The sequence below is a fragment of the Podarcis muralis genome, chromosome 15 (assembly GCF_964188315.1).
Source record: "Podarcis muralis chromosome 15, rPodMur119.hap1.1, whole genome shotgun sequence".
Lineage (NCBI taxonomy): Eukaryota > Metazoa > Chordata > Lepidosauria > Squamata > Lacertidae > Podarcis > Podarcis muralis.
Genome location: NC_135669.1, coordinates 20,418,994 through 20,438,944, shown reverse-complemented (window position 1 = coordinate 20,438,944; position 19,951 = coordinate 20,418,994). Strand labels below are relative to the sequence as shown.

General features: G+C 41.1%; 1 protein-coding gene across 2 annotated transcripts in view; it reads left to right on the top strand.

Annotated features, from left to right (window-relative positions):
- Positions 1 to 19,951, top strand: part of SIK2 (salt inducible kinase 2) — an 85,844-nt gene that overhangs the window by 27,448 nt on the left and 38,445 nt on the right. The gene's annotated exons all lie outside the window — the stretch shown is intronic.

The following is a 19,951-nucleotide window of genomic DNA, read 5'->3' as shown; positions in this document are numbered from 1 at the left end:
GGGAGACACTAATTCCAAGTCCTCACACAGACATGAAGGTCACTGGGTAATCTTGGGCCAGTTGCCATCTCTCAGCCTAGCCTATCTCCCAGGATTGTTGGGTTTAAAATGGTGGTTGTGGGGAAACCCATGTATGCCACCCTGAGTTCTATGCAAGTAGAGATAAAATACAAGAAGCAGAGATAAAATACAATAAGGAAATAAATGAGAGCTCTTCTGGGAAAGCACAATGATATGTGGCAATTTTATTTATAGTCTATTGTCATAATGTTCTCCCTGCTAGATGTAACCATGTACAGTGGTACCTCAGGTTACAAACACCTTGAGTTACAAACGCTTTGGGTTACAGACTCCGCTAACCCAGAAGTAGTACCTCGGGTTAAGAACTTTACCTCAGGATGAGAACAGAAATCGCGCAGCGGCAGCGGGAGGCCCCATTAGCTAAAGTGGTACCTCAGGTTAAGAACGGTTTCAGGTTCAGAATGGACCTCCAGAACGAATTAAGTTTGTAACCAGAGGTACCACTGTAAATCGTTCACACCAGTTTCTGCGTAGCCTAAATTGGGAGAATTTCAGTTATACCTTTCATACCTCCACAGCAGGATGGGGTAAACTCCAGGAGTCCGTTGCTAGTTTTGAGGATGTTGTGTGTTGTGGTATTGTACTCCTTTAATATCCTCCAATATGGCAGTGTTGCCCTCTAGATCCTATCCCTGACCATTAGCAGTGCTGGCTGGGGCAGATGGGAGTTGGAATCCAACAATGTATAGAGGGCCAAAGATTCCCCACTCCTTCTTTAAAGGTCAAATCTTAGTGTCCATACTTGTGTTAAGTATATATCACATGCTTCTCTGGCATAGTATGGAAGTCAGAATTCCTTGGTTCTGGCTCACTACGAGGAAGGTAGCCTTGTGAGTAGTACTCCTTGCTTTCTGTGCCCTGAAGTGTGAAATGTGAGCAAGTCCCTGCTGTCCCTTCTTTGCAGGCTGTATCGTCAGTGCTTAGCAGAAAATCCCATGGGAGGAAATTCCAGTTTGCAAGGACAAAGCTCATGTTCTTTTATTTTTGATCAGTTTCTCTTTCTGCAGTGGTGGTAGTTAGATTATATCTGTGTAGTGTAAATGAGATTTCCTGTAATTCAAGGGTGCGGAACCTTTTTCACTCAAAGGCTGCATTCCCTTGTAGCCAGCCTTCTAGGAGGAGCGTGCCGATGGGGGTGTGCCCCAAAGTGGTGTTGCTAAAGTGGGCAGGGCCAGAACTGGTAGTGGTCTAAACCACAGAGCCTAGGGCTTGCCGATTGGAAGGTCTGCAGTTCGAAACCCCGCAACGGGGTGAGCTCCCGTTGTTCAGTCCCAGCTCCTGCCCACCTAGCAGTTCAAAAGCACGTCAGGTGCAAGTAGATAAATAGGTACTACTCCAGTGGGAAGGTAAACGACATTTCCGTGCGCTGCTCTGGTTCACCAAAAGCAGCTTAGTCATGCTGGGCACATGACCCGGAAGCTGTCTGCAGACAAATGTTGGCTCCCTCAGCCTATAGAGCGAGATGCGTGCGCAACCCCAGAGTCGTCCGCGGCTGGACTTAACGGGCAGGGGTACCTTTACATTTACCAATAATATTGTATTTCTATAATTGCTGAACATTGTGTGAATGTTCTTAGGCAGCTGCATGTATACAAGTAGAAAGGGGCAAGGCAATCAGTGTGAAGGGAGATAATGCCTTTGTGTTTTCATTTTGCCCCCAATGTTTCAATCATGGAGGTGTTGGAATGGTATCTTTATGAAGTACACTGAAATAAACGCTCTTGAATAAGGTAACAAACTTGAACCTTTTTGATTAAAAACTCGCCTTTAAAAATCTATGAAAAAGCTCACTTTCAATACCGTATCCAAGGAATGGCTTAATAAGCTGTATATGCTGGCAGTTGTATCATATCAAATTAAATTAAATACACCCCTACACACACACACACACACACACACACACACACACACACACACACACACTCTCTTAACACACAGGTGTAATTTTTTAAATTAAAAAACTGTTGGTAGGGTTTATTTTTTCATTAGGCAAAGAACTGGATGCAGTGGAGGTGACTAACAAAAAGCTGTTCATCTTTTTAAGAATAAGTTATTCTTTATGTACCTCCTGCAGATCAAGAATGTAGTTACATCATCCAGGAACTGGATAGAATCAGAATTCATTCCAGAAATCGTGACTCAAATTTGGCTTCATGTCTAGAACTATTTGCTTGCTGATCTACGTTAGACATTTTAGAAAGGGCAAAGTGACACTGCAGCAATAAGGAGATAAAATCATTGTTAACTTACTGTCACTATTATAATTTGTAGGCACTTGGTGGTGATTCAAGTTGTCAAGGGTGAGGAAGGGCCTAGCTTGGTAGAAAGGGAGCCCGTTGGTTGCCAAGAAGAGGAGCTAGAATAAAGTTCACTGGCTTGTGGTAATGAGACCTCCAATGATTGGAGAACAGAGGAGGTGGTGGCTGGCTGATGATGCCATCTTGTTTGTTTAGTGGCTTGGCTTTTAAGCGAGGCTGAACTTGCAGCAGTTTGGTTTTTTTAAAGTCTGTTTTAGTCTGTCTGTATTTTCTCTAAAACTTTATCGTTGAGCTGTGCTTGTCAGTGCCCTGGGTGTTGGTCAGTCAAATGTCTACTAAAACTTTGTGTAAGAGCCAAAAAGGAAAACTGGTGTTGATAACAAGACAGCAAATAAAAATGAAATTGCCTTTTGCAGGCAAAAGACTTCCTTGTTTTTTGCCATGTATTTAATTGGGTAATTTAAAAGAAAATAAATTTGCCATATAACCATTGAAATGGAGCCCTACTTCATGTCATGTATTAAGTACAGTACTCAAAACTGCTGCTTAGCTTTCTGGCGTTTGCCATTTCACCTGGACACTTAGACATTTGTATAGTCAATAATCTTTGTACATTTGCAAAGGGTCTTTTCAACAGCATCTTCTGTTTCTTAAGTTGACCTCAATGTCTCTCTCTCCAGCTCTTCTACCTGAAACTTTAAAAAATCATTTAAATCCCTTCCTTTGCTGCCAGCCTTCAGTCATCTGATAATTATAAGGAGTCTGTTCTGCAGTAATGTATCATCAGATCTCTCCATCAGTATTTGGCTATTTCACTTGGCAGAAGAAACCTACAAATTGTCATATTCTAAATACACCTTCTGTTAAACATAAGATATGAATCAGACCAAAGGCATTCTTTTCTCACAGTTGCCAAACAGATGCCAATGGGAAACCTGCAAGTAGGGCATGAGCATTATAGCATTCTCCTGCATATGATCCTCAGCAACTAGTATTCAAAGCAGTGTTAGAAACTCAGATATATAAGTTAGGCACCAAATGGCTCCTTAAACCAAGGTTACAGTTTCCAAAACGGAAAGTCTACTTGCCATTTTGGGGCAAGATGGCTCTTAAGTCTTCTTTTTCAAATGATGGACTAGATATGATTGATTATCAGTTAAACATCTGGCTGGTTCAGATGACAACCTTGAGCTGGTTTAAGAACTTTGAGAACTGAAAAAAGAAAAGTCACATTATCTAGGGACAGTCCACATATATATTGGCCTATTCCTACCTCTTTTTCTTAATGATGACACACACCATTCATAACGTAAGAATATCCTTCACAACTGTGAGCACAGCAGTGTGGTGGTGTAAGTGAAGACAAGCCACAACAGTTAACTAGAATGTCGTTCGCTGCTGCTGCTCAGACTGCACAGAAAAGCATTTTGGTTCCTGAAATTCATTCTGATCATGCACATAAAATATAACTGATAGTATTCTACAGGATGTGGGACGCGGGTGATGCTGTGGGTTAAACCACAGAGCCTAGGACTTGCCAATCAGAAGGTCGGCGGTTCGAATCCCTGCAACGGGGTGAGCTCCCATTGCTTGGTCCCTGCTCCTGCCAACCTAGCAGTTCGAAAGCAAGTCAAAGTGCTTTTACCCACAGCGCCACCCGCGTCCCAAGTGGTCAATAGCCAGGTGCAAAATGCACCTGGCTAATTTTGGACGCTAATTCAAAGGCATGTTGCCTCTGACAGTGGAAGTAGAGAACATAGCTCTCATGGCTGGTAGTCCTTGACTGCTTCTTCTCTGTGATTTGTTGAATTCCCTTTTAAAGCTCTCCAAGCTGGTGGCCAGCACTATATTTTGTGGTAGCAAATTCCATAATTATTCAATAGCTTGGTTATTTGGTCATAGAAATGAGGAAACCATGAGAGGGGTGTACATGAAGCAAATGGGCAAGGAATATATGAGGTCCCATTTATGTGGTTTCCCCCATTACTCCAAATGAAATTTAACCAATACTTGTTTGCTATGGTTATGCTGTTTTTATACAATGCCCTCAGGGTCAGAATGGTAAACTTCATTCCCCGTCAGAAATCCTAAGCATGTCAGTCTCATAGGACATTGAATTGAGTCTGAATAATACTGTGATTGTGCTGCTATGGACTTAAAACTTATTTTACAGTGTGAATCCCTGTTGACAGCGGAACATGTTGCTCTTGGCCAAGATTCAGAGCAGAGAATTTCTGTCCTCAGCTTTGCTTTTACAAGTGGTCTGTAGTTGGACTGTGCACAGGGCACTTTAAAAAATAAAGAACTAGTAAAGCAACATGTCCCGCTGCCACCGAGGCTTCATTGAAATAGGGATCTTTCTTAGGTGCATAGTTATCTGAAAAGAAGTTAATTGCGACTATGAAACTGTCCAATTTAACTGCTTGTTGTATCTATTAATCATAGTGCTAATTACTTTTATTGCTTCCCACAACTGAGTGACCTGAAGTTATTTCTAAGAATAAAATACAGTAACACAGGGGGGGAAAGGAATAAACGTAATCAGAGTAAAATCATCAGATCAGATATATTGAGTTAAACCAGCCTGCCTTGAACATTTAAAGATGTCATTCCTACTCCACATTAACATAATCAGAATGAAAACTGGTATCGTCATGGTCCAGAAATTTATGTAAGAGAACATAGCTTGCAGTGTTTTTCAGTTTTAGGGATACCACCACCAAACAATCCCAGACTTTCAGAGTGTCATTCAGTACCTGGGAATCTTGTTCTGGGGTTCCTAAGTCAGCCTCCCATTTTATGTACAGAGAGGGGGGAAAGTATTTGATCCCCTGCTAAATTTGCCCATTTGCCCTCTGACGAAGAAGTGAGCAGTCCATAATTTTAATGGTAGGTTTATTGTAGCTGTGAGAGACAGAATAACAACAGGAAAACCCCCAGAAACCCAGAAGACAAAAGTCAGAGATTGATGTGCATTACAATGAGTGAATTAAGTATTTGATCCCCTATCAGCCAGCCAGATGTCAGGCTACTTGGTTATCTTCACTGTATGTAACAAGCTGAGATTAGAATACCTTTTTCCCTCACTGTATGTATTATGTATGTATGTATGTATTTCCCACCTTTGCCGTAATGTCCCAGGGCAGGTTGTAGCATTAAAACGCAATATTAAAAACAATTTAAAACAACATGCAACCAAAAACATACACCCCAAGTATTAAAAGCCAGGGTAAAGAGCTGCTTCTTCAGCATCCTTCAAAAGCTGTATAATGAAGGTGCCAGAAACAGCTTTGTGGGGAGAGCGTTCCACAGCTTAGCAGCCACCAGTATAGAAAGTAAATAGAGAAATAGAGAAAAACAACTTTCCTCTTCTTCCCAGGTGATGATTATCCTTTTATCTCACTTCCTAATTCCAGGTCCCCAAAAGTTCTAATTAGAACTAGAAGATACTTGACTTCCCAAATGCCATACGTAGCTAATCTTGAAATACCAAAACAGCGAAGGACTTTCACCTTGGCCCATTGTCAGGCCCTCCCTTCAGCAATTCAAGAAGGCTGTTATAGGAAGATACCATATGAGGAGAGGAAATGCTCGTGTGGCTCTGGGCAGCAGGAAACAACGGAGCATGCCCTTCTTCATTGCCCGTATTATATAGATATTCGAGCCAGGTTTATCCAGCCCATCCTTTATAGATTCCCAGGGTGATCAGAACAACACAACATCTCCCTATTACTACAAGACAAAAGCCCACAAGTCACATATTCAGTCCCCAGATTCTGTATAGCTGTTTTAACTGGTCTTTTAAAATTCTTCTTATTAGTTTTTATTCACCCATTATTTATGCTTAATCAAGTATTCTGTGTATATGTTCTAATTCATGGTTGGTTTTTGCTCTCATTTATTTAATTAGTCACTTAGATTCATACTATTTATTTAGATGTTTTGCTTATGCTGGTCTGTGACCGAATAAAGTAAATTCAATCATTCACTTCCTGATTCCTTCCATCTTACCCTACTACCCTCCCCCACCAAGTTTTTTATGCTTGCATTGACCCAGCCAGAAGGCTATGGCATGACCAGGAGAGGGGGCAGGCACATGAGGAAGTACTCTACAGGCAGTAGCACTGAGGCCCACCTGAAAATCTTGGCCCACGATTTGAAAAACACTTTTGTCAGTTGATGTGCTTTGCAATATTGGCTTATTCCAAATTCTTCCACATGTTTGACTACTCCACATAGGAGCGTGCTGCTGATACAGGAAACTGTCTTGCTTCCAAGTGAAAGGCCTCTTTGTTCCAGCTATTGTTCTCTCTAACGTCTAAGGAGATTTCTAGTTTCTGCTGAATTACTCTAAATAAAACTACATAAGGTGAAATGTGCCTGTAATATAAGTGTAAAGCAGCAGTATTGAGGCTTCTAAGAATAAAATATTAGGGAAAAGAAGTTTAGATGCAACAAACCAACTAGCTGGTTTATACATAACAAAATGTTATGGTTTGTTTAAGCCATCATTTATTTACATACCACAAGTTAACCACAAACAAACAAACAGTGGCTTGATTCTCCAAAGTTTCCTTTCTAGCTGCTATTGCTTCGTGCCTTTGTAGTTTGTTAAGTGTCATCGGTGGTCACAGGGCACTGGGTTCAAACACAGTGCCAAACCATAGTTAAAATTGATCAGGCCCTGTTTTGGCGCAGAAGCTGCTTTGGTTGCCCTGTATGTTGGGGAAGAGATAGGGGAAACTTGTCCTTGCTAATTCTCCTCAACAACATACTATGGCTTCAGATTGTGGTTTGTTGGCTGTGAACAAACCATGGTTAAGCTGCTGGGCAGGGTTCGTACATAACACTTGTTGTAACTTGTTGGCATCTGTCTGTCTTGAGAAACAATGGAAGAGTGCTAATAAGCCAGGCCAAAGGAAGGTGCAGTCGCTGATTTTCGAGTGTAAAGTTGGAAAATGTACCGTATTTTTTGCTCTATAAGACGCACCAGACCATAAGACGCACCTAGTTTTTGGAGGAGGAAGACAAGGAAAAAAATATTCTGAATCTCAGAAGCCAGAACAGCAAGAAGGATCGCTGCACAGCGAAAGCAGCAATCCCTCTTGCTGTTCTGGCTTCTGGGATAGCTGCGCAGCCTGAATTCGCTCCATAAGACGCACACACATTTCCCCTTACTTTTTAGGAGGGAAAAAGTGAGTCTTATAGAGCAAAAAATACAGTATATATCAAGTACAGTATTTCCTCTTTGTACTGAATTTGTTTATTTTATTTTTTTAATCTTACATACCATCAATCAGAAGGCTGTAGGTTAAGTGTATGACTAAACATGGTTGCTAGAGGTTTGCTTCGTGTTTCCCCCTTAAGATGTCTTCCCCGCCTGCATATATTGGTAAATCGGCTCTTTCACTTGGTCTTACAATATCCCTAATAAGCAAGCCGTCATCCTTGGAGAAAAGCTGCAGCTTAAATTATTATCTTGCAGTCGGCTCTTCCAAATCTCCTTAAGAGCAAGGTCCAGCTGGTATGTAAAAATGCCTGTGGTGAGCAGTAGCTGCTTGTCATCATCACCTTCTAGTTGGCTTCTGTCTAGAATCCTGTTCAATTGTACTTGTAATACAAGTTAACACCCAACAGTTCTATCCCAGCTGGAAATTTTATATATACTACTGAAAGCCGAAAAGCACCAACAGCATTTGGAAGCTTGGATTCCTAAAGCAAATGGTCAGGCTAGGTTTTAATTGCCTTGCAACCTCCTTTAGCATCAATCTTTGCTTATGCCTTCATCACAGCCTAACCTATAGTTCTGCCTTTGTCCCTGTCTGTATATTAATGTTTCTGTTTCTGGTGTAGCATCTAATGCATTATAGATGCTAAATAAATGTATATTGGTGATTTTAGGCAGGAACCATAGCCCGAAACAGAACAATTCTGATACAGGAACATGATGTAAATTTGGAGTGTCAAACATCAGCCTGTTTATCTGGCTCTTTAGTGTCCCCAGTATTTATTTCCTTTTAAAATATTTCAACTCTGCCTTTTGGCCCAAAGACCTACAAGGCAGCTCACAATGCCAATAAAAGCAGTCTGCAATAATAAAACATAAAGGATAAAATGAGAACTGGAACAGAATTTCGCAGGACAGAGTCATGACATAAAAGACAAGGGGAACTAATGAATTGCAGTGGAGTAAAAAGGTCTTCAAAGCTTATCTAATAAAGTGACTACAGTGGTACCTTGGGTTAAGTACTTAATTCGTTCCAAAGGTCCGTTCTTAACCTGAAACTGTTCTTAACCTGAAGCACCACTTTAGCTAATGGGGCCTCCTGCTGCCGCCGCGCCACCAGAACACGATTTCTGTTCTCATCCTGAAGCAAAGTTCTTAACCCGAGGTACTATTTCTGGGTTAGCGGAGTCTGTAACCTGAAGCATATGTAACCCGAGGTACCACTGTAATTAGACTCCTGGTGGAAGAGAATTCCACAACCTGTGGGCAGTGTACAAAATTTGACCGGGCGCCAGGCACATTTTGCACTTGGCTATTGGCCACTTGGGACCAAATGAAGATGCCCTGGAGCCAGGATGGAGGCATATGGTTGGGATCCTTGGATCTTGACTGTTTTCACACTCACAAGACTTCCTGTAGAATTCTACCCCTGATATTTTATCTGCACAATCAGAAATAATTTCAGGAACCAAAAAGTCGTCTGGCCCCAAAATGGCAACTAGAAATTTGTTTCGGCGACTGTAGACTTGGTTTAAGGAGTCTAGTGCCTAGCTTATATATATGAGATTCTAACACTACAGCAAAAGTGCTGGTCCTGCATCCTGGCCAGTTCATGTGGAGGAAGATGACAAACTCAAAGAGTGGGCTGGTCCATGTGGGAAAAGACAGCCATTTAACATTGTCTATGTAATCATGTAGCACACCAATGGAAAACCTTTTTCAGCTCAAGGGCTGCATTCCCCTCTGGGAGCCCCATGCCGGTAGGGGCAAAAGTGGACACAGCAATTAATATGCACCTCTCTTTTCTCCATTCGGACAAGCAGGAGGCTTCATCAGAATGCAAGGACACATTCCAGGCAGGCAAAAATATTTCAGTTGAAAGTAAGGAAAATATATTTGTACAGGCTCAGCAGCAGCAAGCACAAGGTCCAGAAATCAAGATTCCAAGATACATGAGCAAGGCAAGAGTTTCATAACTAAATGGAAGCTATGGAGATACCCTGACAGTTGACACTCCCCACCCAGCATGCACGACTCTCCTGCCCTATGAGCATAGCTGTCAACTTTCAGATTTGAAAATAAGGGATCAGCAGCCTTGAAAATAAGGGATCAGCAGCCTCACCTGTCCCGGGGACAGTCTACGGGATATCTAACAATCCGATATAGCAGCGGGAAACGGCGCTGGAATAAGGGAATTTCCCGCAAAAAAAGGGAAGGTTGACAGCTATGCCTATGAGTCTGCTACTTGCAAGCATACACACTTGCTCTGGGTGTGTGCTTCTGATGTCACCTGAGCATGGCAGCTGGTTCTTGATGCCCCTGTGCCCCCAGCTCTTGCCACCTCCTGTTCAGCACCACCCCAATGAGTCTCTGTGCTTGGCAGGAGGGGCGGGGGAGAGAGCTGGCAGATATGCTTCCTCCTCCGACATCTATAGACACAAGGGGAGGAACTCGGCTCCTTCCTCCTGCGTCTCTGGCTGCCAAATCATGCCAGGAACTGCTGGAACCAAGAGGCTCATGTCATGCCTAATAATGACCTGACTTGACCTGGCTTCTCCAGCTGATGCACAAGCTAAAGCGGTGCGAAGGGACTCTTAATACTGGCTGTGACATCCCTGCTACACACTACATATTTCAAGCGCTTTCAGGGCCAAGAAGCCACAAACAGCAGGCCTGAGTGCTTCATCACAGGTATAGAAAATACAACAGTGTATTGTGGAACCTTAAAGACTAACAATTTTGTTTTATAGATTCTAGCCCAGGAAAGCTTAGGCTGTAATAAAAATTGTTAACTTTTAAGGTGCCACAAGACTGTGTTGTTTTTATTGCTACAGACTAACACAGCTACCTGTATGGAAAATGTAGAAATGGCCCTAGCATTACTGTTTGAACTGCCATTTGTACTTATTGGAAACTTCAGTCTACAGGACAGCCAGGGTACTCATGTTGTAGAGAGAGGCAGATAGTGGCCTAGCAGTGGATCCTCTTTCAAAGACGTTCTTTCTTCCCTAACTTGGCAATGTTTTCACTGCCTGGGGTATAGGCAAGGAAGTAAACATTGACAGGGGGCACTTGGTGGAATCAAGAAGAGGAATTTGCAGAGCTGAGGTTCATCTAATCGAGTCAAAATTGATATTTTTGGCGAAAAAGTACAGATGCAACACTTAGACATTTGCTTGGTGGGAAAATGGATATTTCCTATCTTTCGCATCCCCTAATGCAAAGTTTGTGTCTGATAAATTGTGTGGTCTTCCAGAACGAATTAAGTACATAACCAGAGGTACCACTGTAGAGACATGGAAGGAAATGAGAAAGGCATCACCCTTCACCCTTCCTTTTTCAACTCTGAACTTTTCAGCCCCCATCATTCAGCCCGGACACTGAGCCCCAGCTTCGAGAGCCTTCTGGCGATTCCCTCACTGTGAGAAGTGAGGTTACAGGGAACCAGGCAGAGGGCCTTCTTGGTAGTGGTGTCTGCCCTGTGGAACGTCCTCCCATCAGATGTCAAGGAAATAAACAACAATTTGACTTTTAGAAGACAATAAATAGATAAATAAATAAATAAATAGTGTGGTCTTCATAGCTCATCTGGTGAATGGAAAAGGACACAATAAGCAAAAAATGTGAGGGTGCAAGGAAAGATGCTTTTCTGACAGCATGTCAATGAACTAATCCTGTCAAAATTGCCCTGCTTAGTTTGAGGCTTCCCAAACCTGTCACTATTGAGAAATTAAATTTTCTAGGCCAGCTCTGTTTGGCCCACTGCAATTACATAACCTGTTTGACTAAAATCTGTAAGTAAAACCATTAATCAGATCTTACGATGAGATTATTACAAACAGAAGCAGGGCTTGCAGCCATCATTACATCATCTCCCTTCATTTACATTAAAAGCAAATGCTTTTTGTGTGAATTCATCTGAGCTTTTGTGCAGGGAAATTCCTATCTTGGTATTAGTACCAGAGCCCTGTGTTTATACAATACTGCTTATAAAAGTGTATTTTTCAAGCTAGAATGCCCATGTCTAGTTAATTAAGTATATTTTAAAAGGAAAAGAGAATTTCTATTCCCAAAGTATGTGGCAGATATATTTTTCCAAAATGCTTTCAAAGGCAATTTTAAATAATTAGCATTAAAAAAAATTAATTCAAGTCACCATTATGTTAATCATCAAAACCTGTACCATAATGCTAGGAGTTTGTTGCATAGACCTCATCAATGAAGGACCCTTGACTTGCTTCCTCTTTGTAGAAGGCTCTCTGATCATGTCAGTTCAATAAAATATTTCTGACAATCTGTACAAATAAGCAAAACACAAGCAATAAGCTTCTCTGTTAATATACAATATGAGCATCAATGATGGAGAGGTGTATCAAGTTTGATGTTTTATTTATCTTCTCTGTCCACTGTTGTAGATTGGTATTAAGCAACAGTTCGTCGTTTTTTAAAAAATGCTAATCAGAAATAGTACATCAATAAAACTAATGTAGTTCCCGTAACTTCCTGGCTCCTTCTCAGTGGAAGAAATATTTGTTTACTAAAAGGTAAAGGTAAAGAACCCCTGACAATTAAGTCCAGTCGCAGACGACTCTGGGGTTGCAGCGCTCATCTTGCTTTACAGGCCGAGGGAGCCGGCGTTTGTCTGCAGACAGTTTTTCCGGGTCATGTGGCCAGCATGACTAAGCTGCTTCTGGTGCAACCGAACATCGAAACCAGAGCAGCACACGGAAACACTGTTTACCTTCCCGCCACAGCGATACCTATTTATCTACTTGCACTTTTTGGCGTGCTTTTGAACTACTAGGTTCGCAGGAGCTGGGACCGAGCAACAGGAGCTCGCCCCATTGCAGGGATTCGAACTGCTGACCTTTTGATTGGCAAGCCCAAGGCTCAGTGGTTTAGACCACAGTGCCACCCACGTCCCACTTGTTTACTAACATGTGAAAATAGTATGCCCATTTTGGGTATTCCCGTCGTAGGTATACTAAACTGTAGTTGAAACACAGATTTATTTCCTTTTTAATCTTCTTGAAAAACAACCTCTGGTCTGCTGCAGATTAATCTTTTCAAATATTTCAAGTGGGGAAGAGCTGTGATCAAGCATCTGCTTTGCATGCAAAAGACCACAGGTTCAAGTCCCTGGCGTCTGCAGGGATGGGTGAGAGAGACCCTTGTCTGAAACCCAGGAGTGCTGCTGCCTGTCAGTGTAGTAGACAATCCTGAGGTAGATGGACTGATGGTCTGACTGGATAAGGCAGATTCCTGTGCTCCTGTGTGTTTATTAGTTGTTGCTTAAAACCCCTAAAGGAGATCTTTGTCTTTCTGTGTGTATATACATACACATGCATGCGTTTTTTTCGCTCTGCTTGACCTTGGTTCTCTGCCTGTTCTTATGACCAGGGGACGGGGTGGGGGTGAGGAAGCAATTGGTTCGAGCATTGCAAGTTGTACTAGGTCTAAGCCTCTGCAGAGAACCTTGACCTCAGGAGAACCTTCTCCTTAGAGCAATGCTTCCTTCACTTCTAGGTTATTGCTGAAGTGCTGAACCAGGAATACAAGAAGCTGCTACACGGCCACACCTTTTCTCCCTTGGAAAAAAAATCTGCACAGGATATCAGAGTAGGCAATGGTTATTTAGCAAAGATGTGTCACATGGCTAGTGTGTATGTTATTTCTTGGGAAAGAGCAGGATTTAGTGCCTGCCACCACATAGGTTGACTTAGGTAATTTGTCTTTACACTTTGCAAAATAACACCTCGTTGCAAAGAAAATAAGAACTTGAAGTTGTTTGAAAGAAACAACAAATGAATCTTCTTTCAGTTGTTGAAAGCTGAAGGCAGCGATGAGTAGTGCTGTTGACAAAGTTCTTTGCCGTGTCTTACAGAGTGAGCAGAGAGAGAATTAAGGAAACTTTCTGAAGTAGTCAGCAAATTATTGCTGCGAAGCTTGAGATGTGTCCATGGCGATGCAAACAATTTATTCAGCATAATGCTGCACATGTTAGCCTTGGTTTTGCTTTGAAATTACACTCTACAAGTAGAATACTTTTAGTTGTAATTTATTGCGTAGGCCCTATTATTAAGAGAAAGTTGGTTAAGATGATTCATTAAGGGAAGTTTAAGTATTATTTGAAAGATTTATAAGCTTTATTCTTGTGGCTGGCAAAACAGGTGAGCAACTTGCATAACACAACTAGACACCCCACTTCAAAAGGACTAGCCCCCAATCCACATTTTTTTTCAGTATATTTGATACTGTTTCTTGTAGGACTAATGTAACTTGCCAGCATCTCACATCGCATTAAACCAGCACTTTTATAGTGTAAACCATTGTTTGCTTTAAACTGTGGTTTTAGTGTGACATGGAAGCCAGGTCAGTGATTTCACTTGCTGAGTGTGTTTTATGTCAGGGTGGCTTCAGTCCCTTCTAGCCACAGGAGCATAAATAAGGGTGGCTCTATCAAAAATATCTATATAATGGGGGAAGACAGCACTTTGTGTATGGTCACACGTACATCATGATTATGTGCATATTTATCGGGTTGGAAGTTCAGCTCAATTCAGTGGGATTCATAGGTTTTGCATCCGTTTAGTGCCTGTAATACAGCCACTCTGTTTAGAGAATAATTGGGCATATATGTCTAACACAAGACTTATTATAGTTCTGTTGAAGCCTTCCTTTTCTCATGCACTTGCAGTAGTCACCATCTACCCTGTTGACCAAGCAGAAACCCTTGGCTCCATCCTTTAAATCCCCTCTCTTTTTTGTTCTCCATATCCAGTCTGTTATGTTGTGTTGCTTCCCTCTGCACAGCCTTCCAAAACTACTACTGCCCTTTCCTCTCCTTCCTCCTCAGGGAAAACTCTGGCTCACACTTCATTCATATTCCACCTGGTCAACTGCAACCTTCTCTTTGCCCTTCACTTGTCATGTCTCAGCCCTATCCAGAGCTCTACCACCAAAATAATTTCTCTTGTCAATCATACCATGTGACACCCCTCCCTCAATCTGAATGCTGGCTTGCTAACGCTTCTAGCACAAACTCCTCATACATACTTACAGCCCCCTGTGGCCTTGACCCTCCTCTCTCTCTGCCCTTGGGTCCAAGTGTATATCTGCCATTGTCTATGACCCACCTTTCCTGGGAAGCCGTTGGGGGTTGTCCTGAGCCCCTGGTAAATACATGTAACCAAATGGCATGCATCCTTCCCTTGTTTACACTCACCTCCATTACCCACCCCTTGATATATTGTCTCTCCTATGTTGAACTTCCAGATTGTCAGCCCTTTTAGATTGCCAGGGAGCTGCCTTTATGATAACCTGCAAAACGCCCTGGCATCATCATTTCACCTCAAATACTGAGCACTAAGCAGAGGGGAACATCCGTAGATACCATTTTCTTCCAGTCCATCACATTAACAGTAAACTGATGAACAGACGTTTTAAAAAACAAATGCCCTGTGGGATATCTTGTGCTTTCAGCATTTCATCCCTTCTCTTCTCCCCCACTCCTTCTTTAAGACTAATGTTGTTTTTGAATGGGCGCTGACACTAGCTGAGAGTTCTCACTGCAGCCTCTTAGAACTGCCCTAATTTTACGATGTTTATAAAATCTTCTTACGTAATTGTTACCCAAGTCTCCCTCCCTCATGCACATGCACCATAAACACATCCCCATCTTCTGGATTGATTATTGTGATGTATATTGTATTCTAACATGTCAAGACGATGGTGGAAACTGTCTTATTCATTAAGTGCTTATACTAATGGGGTTCTAAATGGGGATCCACATCTCTTTTAATCTATTGAAATATTATTTGTTACTGAAGCTGAACCCTTTTTGATGTAGATGTTATTTTTCTAAAAATTCCACTACTGTGGCTGATACTTGGATGAAATATTATGTTAGGGTTGTCGCCAATGACATTTTACTCGGGGTAGACCCATTGAAATGAGTGGATCTGAATCATGTCCATTCATTTCAATGGGTCTATTCCCTGAGTATGACTATCACTGCATACAACTCAGTGTGTTCCACTTGAAAAAATATGCCTATTTATCTGCAAAAATGTGCAAGGAAGGACTGTGATGGAAAGTGACATGGGAGTGCAGTAAACATGAGAAAGATGGGGCGGGGGGAGAATGTTTGCATTGCTGTAAAAAGTTCGGATGAATTAATTGGCCTGTTGTTGCTGGAAGGCAACCACTCTCTGCATAGCCTGCCTCCAGGACCAACAGTTACGGTACCGTGAGCAAAGGGCTGCTTTGGCTTGAGAAACACTTTGTAAAGAGGAATACTGAAAGTCTGACATTCAGGGAAATCCCTGATAGATTTTCTCTAGTGAGATTCCAATCTAGTGTAGTTGTGGTTATTCTTATTACTAAAAATATGCTTATGAGAAATCTAAATGTCCACCAGAAAAATACTCTTGGGATTTGTGCTGAAAGTTCAGAATTCTGCTTTTATGTATGCTGATATCAGGTTAGAAGAATGACCACATGTTCAGTAAAGATTATTTATTTTCAAGCAACATATAATGGACTCTCTCTTGCTTCCTAATTTATAGCAACCTGCTCTGGGATAGATGCAGTAAAGTCCAGTGCAATTATTCTATAGCAAGCAGATTTCAGAGTTTTTTTCTTGAGGTTCTTTGCCAGCTCTGTTCTGTACCATAAACAGACAGCTTAGCTTACTGTAAATTAGACTTGTTCTTTGACTTTTTTTGTATTTGAAATATTGCTGGAGGAAAATATTTGTTCCTACTCCCTGTGTATTAAGTTTCATTGTGCAAGTTGCAAGATGTAGAATGCTGTTTTTCTTTGCTGCTAAATTTCCCCTCCAGCAAAGTGTGGATTGCAGCCCTTGTCCATTATCTATCTGTAGCATCTTAAAAGTATTTCAGTCATCAGTTAGTAATTGTTAAGGCTTCATTCATCACTTGCGGGTGAATGGAAAAGCAAGAACAGCTAACACCCTCTCTCATAATACAGTACTAGAACCCAGGGTCATCCGAAGAAGCTGCATGGTGGGAGATTCAGGGCAGAGAAAAAGAAGTACTGTACAGTGGTACCTCAGGTTAAGAACTTAATTCGTTCCGGAGGTCTGTTCTTAACCTGAAACTGTTCTTAACCTGAAGCACCACTTTAGCTAATGGGGCCTCCCGCTGCCACCGTGCTACCGCCGCATGATTTCTGTTCTCATCCTGAAGCAAAGTTCTTAACCCGAGGTACTATTTCTGGGTTAGCGGAGTCTGTAACCTGAAGCTTCTGTAACCTGAGGTACCACTGTACTTTGCTCAGTTGAATGTTCATTACCACAAATTCCCTAACAAGACATGCTTATAGTGACCAGCTTGAGCAACTTTAAAAGGGGATTAGATAGTTTTGTGGAGGAAAGACTGTCAATGGCTATTAGTCATGATGGGCATCCATTACCCTCTATCAGAGGCCGTATGCATCTGAATACCAGTTGCTGGAGAACATGAATTTGAGTGCATCCTGCATATGAGTATAGGTATCTGATTGGCCACTGTGGGAACACGATTCTGGACTGGGTGCACCTTATCCTCTTGAGCTCGTTGAGAGTAGCAGGCAAAATGTACCGTAATGCAGAATGATTTAGGTCTGTCATCTGAATAAGAAAGACATTTTCAATTTGATTTTTATATTTGCATAGATTTTGATATGGCTAGAGTATGGCTAAATTCTAACTTGTTGTGCTTTTTATCACATTTGAAGCTTTTTCAAAAAATCATATATAGTGCTTCTGCACTTGGAGGTTCTATATGATATCCCACAAAGATCAGAACAACTCTCTTGATCAGTCACCCCAGACATTATCTTTCTATATAGTATGCTTTTCTTAGTGGAAGCCAGTTAGCTGGCTTCAACTTTGCCACCCAAAGAAAGGACATAATGATTAATGTTTTGTTAGGTCTTCATTAGACTGCGTATGTCAAGCTGGCTGATTATTCCTTTGATGAGAATGTTTTTGCTGCTGTAGTTTTTTTGTTGGTTTATGGGTCTTTTATGGGTTATTAGAATGGTTTTATGGAAATGTGTTGTTTTATGTTGCACCCTTTTGACTTTTGACATTTTGTAAATAGCTTAGAGCATTTTTTGTACTAATCAACTAATAAGTCAAATAATAATAAATAATAATGGCAACTTGTTACTGGAGACCTAATTAATTTTAAGTTTTATCGATCAATTTAATTGACATCACAGCCCCAGCATTAAGAACACTTAGGATAGTTTCCATCTGTCTCTCCATACAGGTAGGCAGCTATCTAACATGGGATTGAAAATTGCAGCTGGATACCTTTCAGAAAAATAAAGTTTAAGATTTGTTGCAAGTGAAGTGTTACTGACTTGGGTGGTAAATTGGAGCTTTAGTGAATTACACTAGGATAGCATGAGGTTGGCTGTTTTGTTTCAGAATTTTTCAGTGTGCATTGCTGCATTGGAGTATATGACAGATCTAAAAGAGTTTTGTCATAGTAATGCAAAGGGGAAATAAAGCAATTAAACATGCATAAGTTGTTTAGCATCTACATAAGTAGATGTGGACATCAAGCCCTGCTTGAACAGAAATATGCTCTTTATTTCAGAATACAGAAATTGGAATTAAAATATACTACATTGCTATCTTTATTATTTTGCTATTTTCCTTGCAACCTATAAGTATGTACACTTTTTGCAAGGAACGAAGATGTTTTCTGCTCCGTGACCAAATTTGCTGTAGTGGCTAAATAAAGGCATAACTATTATCATAGTGAATGTATTGGCTGGTCTGTTAGCAAACTGACTTGGTTACTTCTCATTTTTGTCTTGTTCCAATTCACTTGTCCTGCTAAGTATGTTGTTGAGGTGATGATACTATTTGGGGATGATATATTTCATGTTCTTTCTTGAAAAATGTATCTATGCAGAGCAGATTGCATATCCACCGTAGAGTAGATGGTCAGCATTACTTCCATAAAAGGTGCACTTGGGTGAAATCAGTTTTGATCAGTAGTTGTTTATTACTATTGATTAATACAGTTCCCATAGGTAGGTTCTCCCCTTCTCTAAGGAAATTAATTGTGTTAAACTCTAACAAGAATGTTGTATTACTATTTGCATTAATCTGTATCTGTCACGTCCAGATCTATTGAGCAGGTTTGTTTGTTTGTTTGTTTGTTTGTTTCAATAATGTGTATGTGCTTCCTTTCAGAGCAAAACTCTCCCAAGGTAGCTTGCATCAAAAACATACTGCACCATTTCAATAAACCTGCAATATAAAACTAAAACTTTATAACCTGAAAACAGAGGCAGTTAAAACAATACCGGCTACCACATATTAAAAAGAAATGTGATTTTTTTAAAAAAAATCAAGCTCAGTTTATAAACCAATAGAGTAGGAGTCATTCACAACCGAGAAAGAGAATTCTGCCAATAAGTCTCTTTTACCCTTGTCTCACAAACCTAAGAGTTTTTGATGGCAGGGCATCTGAGACCAACCTCAAGGTCCAGGCAGGTTAAGATGGATGCAGCCATCCTGCAAATAACTGGTCCAAAACTGCGAATCTATAGTCCATTAATATGTGTCCCTACTTTTTTTTTTAAAAAAAAAGGCCAAAAATCACTTCTCATAATAAGCCACATAATCAACAAACCAGTGCCATATTCCAGGTTCTTGACAGTCTACTTCCTGATTCTTTGCAACTGTGTTTTATATGTCAGTTTGCCAGGATGGAATGTGTGGTTGGGGCTGGGGTCAGGAGACAGGGTGACGGACAAGGAGAATAATTTTGGGGAGAAAACTTTTCTGGGCCTAGTATAGCCACAGACTTTGCATTGCCAACTCCTCCTTTAAGAAGCAAGACATTTGGTTCTGAAAGTAGCACGTCACCATTTCCTTTCTGAAAGGGGATAGGGAGAGATGCATCTGTCTTCATGTTGCAGTGAGAGCACACAGCATGTGTTGAATGGGCTTCTCTTTTCTGCACTCGACAGGAAGAACTCCTCAGCCATGTTTCATGCGCAAAACCCTTCTTCAGGGCTTGCTTTTTATGTGGATATCATTTTTCCAGTTAAGATACATCCGTAATGTTCATGCTTTTGGCTTGGTCAACTGGCCTTTATACAATTTACTGCTCCCCATTACTGCGCTGCCACCATAAATTTATGTTAACATTTACTTATTACTTGCAAACTAAATAAAAAAGTCCCACTCTATAGCAGTGTAAATCAAAGGAGAGTGGAGGGTCACCCAAATGCCTCGGAAATACTGACTCCTGGAAATGGTTTGCACCATTACAGATGTCCTTTACTTCATAATCCTTAACTAGAAAGAAAACATGCCAGATTGCTGTCTTTATTATTTTTCTTGGAACCTATAAGG